The sequence below is a fragment of the Cavia porcellus genome, unplaced genomic scaffold (genome assembly GCF_034190915.1).
Source record: "Cavia porcellus strain 051 isolate PalLab524CR breed Dunkin Hartley unplaced genomic scaffold, mCavPor4.1 scaffold_34, whole genome shotgun sequence".
In the NCBI taxonomy this organism is placed as follows: domain Eukaryota; kingdom Metazoa; phylum Chordata; class Mammalia; order Rodentia; family Caviidae; genus Cavia; species Cavia porcellus.
In genome coordinates this window covers 646955-659188 of record NW_026947517.1, presented here as the reverse complement: position 1 = coordinate 659188, position 12234 = coordinate 646955, and positions in this window count along the sequence as shown.

Genomic DNA, 12234 nt, shown 5'->3' with positions numbered 1-12234 from the left:
CCTGTATCTCTCTGACCTAAGCGAATATACAGTGTATGGCCAGCTTATCTGGAACTCCCAGGAATCCTGCTGCCTCAGCCTCTTGAGCCCAGGCATTGCAGGAATTTTCACCATTCCTTGCTCAGACAATGAGTTTTTAACAACCCTGTCATGATACCAGGTCTGGTGGTGTGGCTTGTAGTCTAGCACTCTGGATATCTGAGGCAGGAACATGACAAATTCAAGGAGAGTCCCAGAATTTTAGCCACTCTGTAAGAATCTGGCTCAAAACAAGAAGAGTTTTAAGGGGGGAAGTCAAAGAATCCAAGTGAAAAACTCTTATTCAATCCCTAGAAATGGAATAAAAAACAGAAACAACAACAACAAAAATAAATGCAAAACCTTGGAACATAGACCAGGAGGGTAAACAACATTTTTATTATTTTTTTTTTGTCTTTTTCGTTTTTTTATCGGTACCAGGGATCGAACTCACGACTGCCTGCTTGCAAGGCAGGAGCTTATGCCACTGAGCTAAATTCCCAGCCCTGGTAAACAACATTTTACACTGGCCTGGCCTTCTGGAAGGCAGTGTGTCCCAAGTAGCTTCAACCTTCACACCTTCTTAGGATTTGACTTCAAAGAATCATCAGAATCCATGAGTTGTCAGAGAAAAAGAGATGCTTCAGGATATCAAGCCTCAGGCCCAGTGTAGAAGGCATTTGGAGTGATCTTCTGAAGCGCATGCTGACCACACTCAAAAAGTAGAGAATCTACCAACAATGTTAATGTGTTTTGAGTCCTACACACTGTGAAAGAGATTGAAGGTGAGGAAGGTGGTACAGAGCTTAACTAGATCAGCTCTTTCAACAAAGGTTCTAAAGATCAAAGCCGAACATTTTATTTCATGAATACCCAATAGTATGACCAATTGTCAACTAAGGATAATGTACACCTGTAATCCCAGCTCTCTGGGAGTGTGAATACGGATGAGGAAAGGTTTAAGCCCAGCCTGGGAAATTTAGAAAATTAGTGAGACCATGTGTTAAAATTTGTAAAGAAAAGAACCAAAAATTTTACAAATGTGCGAAAATATCAATCATTAAGAAATCACAGAAGTCATTGTGCAAGGTGCATTAACCCCTATTAGTCTGTAATTACTTTTCCATTTTTGTTGACTTAAAAAATGTTATATGGTTCTTCTTAATCTTTCAAAAAAATGGTAACCCCTTAAACAAATTCTTGTTCTAAATATAAATTCAGGACAAAAAACAAGAGAATGATGAGCTACCAAATACTGAGCTACCAAAAACCTAAGAAGGTATATTCAATAGCATATCTGGAGGCATTCCAGTAAAAAAGTTTTTAAAAAATGAAACAATGCAAACACCAGGCAGTAGATCAATGTCTACATGATGGTAGGCCTTATGGTAGGAGTGCTGACTAAAGTACATATGCATGAGACCCTCACAAAGATTTGATTTCTAAATTGACAGGTGATTTTTGACTTTTCATTTTTACCTTATTTTTTTCCTTTCAATTTCTCTCTTTCTTTTTTCTTTCTTTTGACAGGTCTTTTCTACACAGGTCAGCCTGCCCTTGATATTACATTGTAGCCCAGGATGACCCCAAACAGCAAGCCCCCTTCCCTTAGCCTTCTGAATACTGGAATGACAGGTGTGACCAACATCCCTGACTGTGTTTTGCTTTTTAAACTTTCTCCAAAACAAAACTACTTAGAGTTATATGATATTCTCATAGTTCCTAATTTTGGTTATACAAAATGAAATCAGAAAGCACTGAAAACAGACTGAAGGAATTTCAAAATTCTCACCAACATATAACATAATGTAACACAGCATAGCATAGCATAGTACAGCATAATAACACAAAACAAAACAAAAATCAACCACCTAACTCTTTTTTAAACATGTCTAAAAAAATCCATTAAAAATTTCTAAGTTATCCATAAACCAGGCATATGATTCAGTAATTTCACATTTAAGTACATTTTCTTTGAAATAAAAGTCTGTATCCACTCAAGCACTTACAAAGAATGGGTATAGCAGCTTGCTTTCCAGGCCCAACCTGGAAGCATAACAAATGGCTCTCAAAAGATGGGTGACATGTACATGAACAAGTCACACTTGCTTGGTTCAACCCTGTAAAGGTGGGTGGTAGCAGCACAAGAAGAGCCCAGCATAGAGACACTGCTTGATGGAAATCAACCAAAGAGCATTGCAACTGAACAGGCTCAGCCCCATCATCTCTAGGAAAGGCAAACTACCCATCAGGGACACAAAGCCCATGGTGCGTTTGGGATGTGAGCAATGGAAGTGACAGTAGTGGCTAGGAGACAAGTTCCCCAAGACTGAGGCTCATGTGTCCTTCATCAGCACAGGGTGATGATGTCCACAGCCTGGCAAAGCCTCCCCTTGCACTCACCACCGAATATCCCTCCTCATATGATGTCAGAGTACAGAGCACTACAGTGTATCTCTGAGGTAAACATCTAAGCATGAATAAGTAATCATTCTAGGCCCATGAGAGGAAAACATGCTAGGATTCCTCATCCCCTGGACATGAGGAGGTTATAACATGAAACATTCACATTCTTTAGGAAAATTATTATGGGTATTCTGAGAACATGTCCATCCTTCCTATTGGAATTGAATTGAATGTAACATAAGCCCAGGAAAGAAAGTCACCATAAAATTTGACAGATCTCTAACAGAAGACAATGAGTGCTTCATCCTCAGAGACAATGGACCCTTTGGATGGAAAGGTGTGCTTGGCACCCTACCTGCCATATCTGAAGCATCTACATGTTTGTTGCACTAAAATTTTCTCTTTTTTTATTTAAAGAAAAGGAAACAAAAGAATACATGGAGATTAAAAAGGGTAGAAATAATACAAACTTACAGAAAAACAAATACTAAGAAATTGCTGGTTGATAAGTCACACATTGTTATCTTAGAAATAGCTATTCATGTTATAGAATTAAAGTATTTAGAATGACATTCATAAGGTGACACTACAAACCCTTCTGCTCTATGATCGAACAAGAGCTCAGTAATATGGCTATCAGTCTTACACATTTGTTTTACATCTCAAAGAGGGTAAGATTAAATATATCAAAACAGAACAAACAGTTAAAAAAACAATTTAAAGAAATACAGATTTCACAGCAAGCCCACTGGAGATCTTCATTGTCTATCTAACTGTCTCTAGTTTCTTACAAATAGTTGTCCCCATCTTCACCCACCTTATATACTTATTGTATATTATAGAACTAATCAAATCATTGGAGGATTTTTAGGTCCTCAAGTTCCAAATTAGGGAAGACAATAGTAACTACCATCGCATCTCTCATTCTCTTTGTGATAGCTGTCCCCATCTCTACATATGCTGAAATTGAACTCAAGAAACCAGTTCAATGTCATTCTAATCAGCGAACAATAGTATTGCTAGAATTTCTATCATAATGCTACAAAATTAGCCTCGGGTTTCTTAGCGTCGCTTCCTCAGAGTATCTGTTCATTACATCTTGCATTATATAATCTGTTTCTGTAAATAATTAAAAAGAAGAGAAAAAAAACCCTTTTGTGAATTTCTACATATGTATCTATCCTCTCTGTATTATAGGGAATACCAAGTCATAGCAAGACAGCAAAACAATTTCCTAGCAAAACATGCAATGGATAAGACATATAAGACCACAATATAGATGATCTTCTGTAGTTACTATGTTTTCTCTTGTTATTTTCAATAGATTTGACCACCACACTGGCTTATTATAGTTAAATATAGTATCACCTATTTTTATAAAAACTTAACTTTGACAGCATTGTAGGATTTGAGAACTATTACTAATTAATACCAGTATGGATATCCTTTACATCTTGTCATCCTCAGAGTAGTTGCCTCTACTTCTAGGGTTGATATTAACAAGCATACCAATTTCAAATAAAATCAGCCATGGCCAACCCATAGTCTTATGATTCAGATTCAATTAAGATCAGTCACAGTAAGACAATGTAAGTATTGTAGGATTTCATTTTAAGTTAATAGGAAAGTAAGGATAGTTACCATGGTATAACCTGCCATTTTTGGGTCAAGATGTCTGTGCCCTCAAATCTCATATGAGTGGACAGACCAGTATATATTAAATTCAAACTAAATATGTCAATAAGACTACTATGTCTTTTAAATTTTATACACCATTAACAATGACCTCTGCCTTTTTCTTTTTTTTATAGAGTTTCAGCTCTGTCTATACTAAAGACTATAGCTTACTCTCTCTGCCTTATGTCTGCTACTCCACTTTTCTGCTATAATTTGTCCACCTTATTTCCTCATTCCACTGTCTGCCCCATTCACTGAGGCCTCTCTGCCACTGTTGCTGGAATCCTGGTATCTCTTCCTCTCTTTCTCTGTAATGTCCTTCAGCACTCTCTGTATGGTTGGATTGGTGGCCATGAACTCCCACAGGTCCTCCTTGTCTTGAAAATATCTTATTTCTCCATTAATTTTGAGAGAGAGTTTTGACGGGTATATGAGCTTCAGTTGCATATCATTTTCTTTCAGGACTTGGAATATTTCTCCCCACTCCCTTCTTGACTTAAGAGTTTGTGTTGATAAGTCTGCTGTTATTTTGATAGTTTTCCCATTGTAGGTAATCTGCATCTTTTCTTTGGCTGCTTTTAATATTCTGTTCTTTTGGTGGATTTCTGGAATCTTTATTATTATATGTGTAGGCGTAGATCTGTTTTGGTTGGAGGTAGCTGTTGTTCTGTATGCCTCTTTTATCCGGATATCATTTCTTTTTGCTAAATATGGGAAATTTTGCTTTAATATATCTGTGAATATTCTTTGTATTTCATTTTTGGTTGCTCCTGCTTCCTCACTCACATTCTTTATTCTGAAGTTATGTATCTTTTTGTCATCTTCTAGTTTTTGAATTGCTTCTTTCTGGTTCCTTGTTATTTTTAAGAGGCTTTTTCTTTCACGATCATAGGCCATAAATCTCTCTTCAAGTTTCAGAAGGCTGTCTTTAGTTTCTGTCAAGGCATTTTGCCAGTGTTCAATGGAGTTTTTAGTTTCCTGGTATTCTCTTTGGATCTGTTTCATGCATTCTAAGTTATGTTTAAATTCTTCTTCAGAAGTTTCTCTTTCTTTTCTGATTTCCTCAGTTCTTCCATCTGTATTCTCTTGGGTGGGGCTTGTCATTTCTTTAATTAATCTCTTTATAACTTGTCTCACTTGAATCAGGAGTACAGCTTTAAATTCTTCTATGAGATCATGAAGGTACTTTTTAATTTCGGCTGATGCTGTGTCAAGCAATGGATGGTTACTGTGCTTGTTCTCTTGGGTGTTTACTTCTCCTGGGCTGATTTTCTCATGTTGGGCAGCTGGAAATTTTTTTTAATTTTTATCTCTTGTCATGTTTCTGGTTTCTTTCAGACTATCCTGGGGTTCTCTGGCCCTCTCTGAATTGCTTAGGGCCTTTCAGAAGCACACTGACTTGAGTTTTTGCTGTCCTCCCCAATTTGCTGTTATCTGGGGTATCCTGGGATGCAAGGGTGGTACAGGCTAGTCTCCAGCCTCTGCGCCAGTCAATCCATAAATTAGGCTGTACTTTCTGGATGTCACTGAGTTGTGACTATTTTGTATCTGCTTGTTGGGCCCCAAGCAGAGGCTTGGTTTAGCCCCAGTAGCTTCTGCTGGTTCTCTTTGTACCAGAAGCAGCTGACTAATGTCACTATGGCACAGGGTCCTGCCCAAATCCCAGCTGTTCTCTTCCAGACCTCTCTTGTGACAGGAGCACCAGAACAGCAGAACTGCCCAAATTCAAGATGTCTCCCACTAGTTCTCTGTATGATGCTGAAGCCAACATGTACTCAGGCTCTGCCCAATTTCAAGATGCCTTCCAACAGCCCTCCCTACAGGGGGACTCAGTGATGCCACCAAGCTGTAGGTTCTGCCCAACTGTAAAATGGCTGCCACCAGACTCTGTGATATTCATGTCCCCGTGGTGGCAGGCACTTCCCAGTTCCAAGACGTTCTCTGGCCAACCCCAGCAGCTGCAGGGTCCCCAGTACTCACCAGGGTCCATGCCGCCCACCTTTCCTGTGCTCCTGGCACAGCGCAGAACAGTCAGGAATCCATGCTGCGTGCGCTCTCGGCACGGTCAGGAATCCGTGCTGCGTGCGCTCCCGGCATGGTGCGGAACAGTCAGAAATGTGCTCAGTTTTTGGCTTTGGAGTTCGAGAGCCTTTCATGATCTCCTGCAGTTCTGGCTGCTTCTCGGGATCTTAGGTCTCAGTTTCCAACAGTCACCAAAAGCCAACACAGCTTTTCCTGTTGGGTCCACTGGTCAAATTGTTGATTTAAAGGCGCGGGATTTGCAGCCTCCCGTTTTCAGCCTTCACAGTCTCAGCACCACTTTAAATCCTCCAGCTGCACTGTCTTGGTTAATAAGAATTGTTACCGTTTGTCTGGCCCTATCCATGTTGTCATATTCTAGCTTTTAATATGATTTCTCCAGAGAGACTCTCCGCCTGATCTCCTACCAAGCCGCCATTTTCTGGTCAACCGGGGTCCTGTTTCTTGATCCATTCTGTCAACCTGTTTCTTTTTATAGATGAGTTATGCCCATTTACCTTTATGGATATCACTGATATGTACTGGCTTAACTTTGCCATGTTGTATTCCTGTTGTTGATTTCCTGCTTTTCTCCCTTGTTCAATTTCTTGCCCAGCCTGGTCATTTCTTTCTGTTGTTCTGGACATTGTGGTCATTTTTATCTCTATCTAGCAGGTCTTTCAGTAATCCTTCTAGGGTTGGTTTGGTGGACATGAATTTCTTCACTTGTTCTTTGTCGTCAAAGTATTTTGTTTCTCCTTTAAATTTGAAAGACACTTTTTCTGGGAACATCAGTCTAGGTTGAAAAATGTTTTCTGTTAGCACTTGAAATTGTTCACTCCAAGCTCATCTTAACCTGAAGGTTTGTGCTGAAAAGTTTGCCTTAATAGTAATCATAGTCTTTCCTGGACAGGTGAGTTGTGTCTTTTCTCTAACAGTTTTAGTATTCTGTTTTTAAGCTGTATGTCTGAAATCTTAATTATTATATGTTTGACAATAGACTTATGTTTGTTGTGACTGTTTGGCACTTTGTGTGTCTCACTTTTTTTTATATCAGAATTTTCCTCATGTTTGAAAATTTTTCTGTTATTATTTATGTGAATAGCTTAGTTATGTCATTTGCATTGACTCCTGCATCTTCACAGATGTCTATTAGTCTTACATTGCTTCTCTTGGCATCATGTTGAAGCTGCTGGATTGTCATTTCATGATGCTTTGCTATTTTTATATGTTCTACACTTTCATGATCACTCCCTGCAATACTGTCCTCAAATTATGAAATTCTATCCTCAGCTTCATTTAAATGGTTTTTCCAGCGTTCAATATATTTTTTGTTGCTTGGATATCTCTTTGCATATGTTTCATAGATTCTGCTTGTTTTCTACATTGTTCATTCACAGTTTCAATATACCGTGCTCCTGTATTTTTTGTTTTATCTATTTCTTCTCTAGCTGTGTTGAGAAACTTGTTTACTACAGTTGTTACTTCCATTATTTCTTTACATGAGATATTATTTCTAATTTGATTTCCTCTATAGCTTCATGGATTTGTTTCTTTACTTCATTTGCCATCTTTTGAAGTTTCTGATTTATGACTTTTAGAGTCCTCTATTTCAATGTTGGTTGGTCTTGCTCCTGATGGACTAGATGTTTGAGATTGCATTTTGCCTTTTCTTTTTGTCATTTTCCCATAGGTGTAACACCCATGGTGGGCCTGTTTCACTCACATTTTGCTTTAACTCTTTCGGCCGCTCCCATATTCCAAAGCTGTCTAGATTGTACACATGTATTATGGGTAGAGAGGAAGTCTCCTGAGTCCCTATCCTTGGGCTAGGGGCTCCTCCACCTTCATCTTCTGTCAAGTCATAGGCCTGTCATGCAATACCAGGGAACTCTCACAAGAACTGTCCTAGTCATGGGGCCTTAACTTCAGGAGAAGTCAGTACTCCCTGGCTCATGCAGTGTGACTTCCACAGGAGCCAGCTGTGATTCCCAGTCCTCCAGCGGACTCACAAGTCTATCACTTCTAAGGCCTTCAACATGCCCTTGGCAGTCACATGAACCCTTTCCAGTTTCTACATGACTCCATCATTGTCAATTATCAGGTAAGAGAATATTCACCCCACAAGAGAAACCCTGTTTATGTTTTGAAGAACACAAAGGAGACATTCATTTTTGTTCAAAACACGCTGGTATTGGTGAGGAAGTGCATGAAGGAAATTTCTTCTATCTTGCTTGTGGTACATTCACTTCAGATAACATTTTGGCAGTTAATTTCAGATTAACTCATCTGACTATCTTAGGATTCTGTGTGTAAAATCCTCTATATCATGAAGAGAATTTTATAAGATATTCACTTCAACTTTGTTTCCAACAACTGAAAACTGCAGTGTGAATATCCAATAACATTTGAATGAATAAACAAACCACAGCAAACCATGAAGTGAGAACCTACTAAAGAAAATCAATTGGAAAACACCATACAGCAATCTCACTGCACATAATCTTTAACGATTATGATTGGTGAAAGGAGGCAGAGAGGTCAAATTCTGTCCAGTCACTACATACATTTTCAAAATATGACAAGACACATGTGATAGAAGACAGGTCAGTTCATAAAAGAGATAAACTCTGTTCACTCAGACTTGCTGTGTATCAGGAATCCAGGAGGCTTTGCTGGGTCTGCTACCATCATATTTCTGTGAAGACAGTCTCAGGGGAGATGGCACTAGATCAGAATTTGCTCTCAGGCTCTGTCCCTTGCTTACAGACAGGACCCAAGGCAAAAGTCTGATGCCTTTTGGACTGTTTTCCCTTTTCTCATTCAAAGCTCATCAGTCTCTACACTTGCAAGCTTCAGAGATAGCAGTAGCTTCCCCACAGCCAGAGATCCAGAGAGGGAGAAAAATGAATACTAAAGTATAAGAGAGAACATAAGAGGGAAAGAACAGAAGATGCATAATGATTATTTTAATGCGTGAACCTTAGTATTCGCATCGCATGATGTCTGCCATATTCAGTTGTTTACGAGTGAGTCAGGAGCTAGGAAGAGAGCTCAGCATAGAGTACTTGCTTACCATGCATGAGGCCCTGGGCTCAATTTCAGCTCTGATAATGCAAAATAACAACAACAACAACAATAATAATAATAATAATAATAATAATAATTCACTAAGTGAGGCCCATAATGTAGGGAATGGGGTACTCAGCTTTTTGCATCAGAAGGTCAGCTGTCAGCTATTGAGTAGGAGTCAGGTCATGGGAGTGCTAATTCAAATAAGTGTGAATGTAGAAGCAAAGGCAGAAGATTTGGGGGTGCAACTCCATCCATAGTCCTTGCATAGCCTGTGTGAGGTCCTGACTTGAGGCCATAGCCCCAGTACATAGCAGAGATTGTGATGCTTAGGGAACATAAAGATGATTGAATTGAAGAACTTCTGCCCCCTCACAATGCCATCAGGGAATATGTTCAGGAGGTCAGTGTCATTTCAACCACCAGGCAGCACTGTATTCCACATTCATAGCACCCGTTCCTGAATTTAATGTCTAATTCTGTACACTATGTACACAAGACACCAGCCAACAGGCATTACACTTGTCATCTCAGACTCGTGATAATGTCACTAGGAAGTAGATGCCAGGATAACCTTTATAGTGCGTGGGGACACACTGAGAAAGACCTGAGGCATGGTGTCTTGTCTAGGTTTATGTAGGAAGTCAGGAGGAGGATTTGGGTCTAAACCAAGATCTTTCTCCTCAGAGCTGTGACCCTGTCAGTGCTGCTGGTTTTTCTTAGCCTTGGGGAAGCCTTACCTCCTACCATGGATCTGTCACTTGGGTGAAGGTGTTCTCTTCATTGTGAAGGACACCGGAGAGTCATTCCATGGGCTCCCAAGATATCCACAGCAAGAATCCCTGGGGGATACCATAGGACACAGGTTCATACAGAAATCATAAAAGGAGCTGGTGAGTGCCTTTGACCACCAATTTACTAGGAAGTGACCCTGATGCAATGACCAAAACAAATTTAGCCACTGTTCTCTTGTGATTCCTTGTTATCCAGGACACAAGTACCTCTAAAGAACAGATGAGGTACTACCCACATTACTGTGAATGTGACTAACTTCCTGGCCTCTGAATATGTGAACACATAATAGTGGAAGGGGTGTCCCCAGAAGGCTCACAGAATGGAATGATGCATCACTATATGAACTGAAAAGGAAGGGATGGCAGGCAGAACATACTCCCTCTGACCACTCACTTCACAGATATTTACAGTGCACCAACCCTGTAGAGTAAGCACAAGTAGAGTAACACTGCAGACACCATTCTCTTTCTTACAGAGACAACACCACGAGGGTGGGAGAGGAAGATGGATTTCATGCTTTCCTAAAGAACGGAGGACAGCTGGTCACAACACTTTTAGGGACTACTATCAGCAGGGGAAGGCTTCTTGGACCAGCACTGTCCCATTCAAGGCAGAGAGAAGGCTGGGATGGACTCTCTGCAACTTGAGCAGGAGGCTGGTGTCCAATTCTACAAGATGTCCCAGCTGAATTGGACCAACCTGAGCTCACTGAAACTAAGCACTGCCTTCATAAGATTTTAGCTTTGGCCTGTGGGACTCTGAGGAGTGCATGGGACACTTGACAAGGAGAAAGCCTGCCAGTCTTGGGACCTCCTGCAACCCTGAGGCATGGAGAAATGAGTTGGTCAAAGCTGAATGAGAAACTTTGCTGGGGTGGATTTGTGCACAAAATTGTCTGTCACAGGCACTGGGAAGTTCAGGGCCCTGCAAGGAGCAAGGACAGTTGGTGATTGTTCTCCTTCTCCTGGTGCAGGGCTGGTACCTGACTAACCTCAAGTCCCAATTGTAGAGCTTTGGTCATCCCCACCTCCAGTGACCTCACCAGCTCTAGGATCAAAGTGAAAACTAGGGTCAGGCACCCACTCTTAAGGAATTCCATAACTGGCACTTTTACTCATGCCAGGACAGGTGTCGTGAACTCCACTTAGGCTAAGTCCTGCAAAGCACCTGCTTTTACCTTCCCATCCTCTTGTGACCCATCCCCTTGTATTTCTTTCAGTTTTGATTTTTACTCCTATGTCTATAATTATTCTCAACATCAAATTCTTAGGTAATTTTAATTAAAAGTTAAGATAGCATGCATTTCAACATATTCAATTCAGTAGCATGTCATCACATCACCAATTTGTACAATTTCCACATCCATTGAGTTCCAGCACTCTGCTCAGTTTTGGACCCTTCCATATCCTTGTACTCTCTTGCTACTCCCCACCCACTCTGACTTTTTCACCCTGTGATTTAGTACTCTGGGTTTTTAATATTCGTGTAACAGATTATGTTTGGCCAAATATTCCTAGAGGAGACTGGCTGCTACTGCTCTTCAATAGAAGACAAAATCCCAGGTAGACCAAAATTTACAGGTAAAATGTAAAATCTATTGTGTATCTACTCATCTTTCCATGTTGGAAAAGCTTTCCCATGATTTCAGTGATACAAGGGAGAGAGAAAGATCTGATTCCTTACATTTGAAAAGCAGAAACAAGAATAGTGTAGAATCCACAATAAGAAATCTTTGCTTACAAGCAGCAGACAGATAAATAGTTTGTATTAGATGTGACAAGAGGTGTCATGAGTCCATCTGTGAGAGATGAATACTTCTTGTAATTCAAAAGAGAATCACCATATGCAAACAAATGTAGAAAATGCTGAGCTTCCCAAAGCTGATTCATGCAAGCACACATCCCTGACATGTGCTGTGTCCCCATCTGATGGCGGGTTTTAAGGCAAGTGCTGAACATCACTGGGGAGAACATGGTGTGCAGAGAAGAGCCATGTCCAGTAGCTCCCATCACAGCTCTACACAGGTGTCCCCAGACCTTGCAGTGCTCACAATAGAGATTTATCCCACACAGAGATCCGCATAACTTTTCAAACTTTCTGTTTAAGACAGTGGTTCACCACACTTTTGGAAGGAGGAGGAAACTGGGAGCCTTGCTACACTCCACATAGAGAGTTCAAAGCATCAGAGTGGGTCATGAGAACCAGGGAAAGCTGTGGGCATGCTGAGCTCAGTCTCTCTGTGCCCAC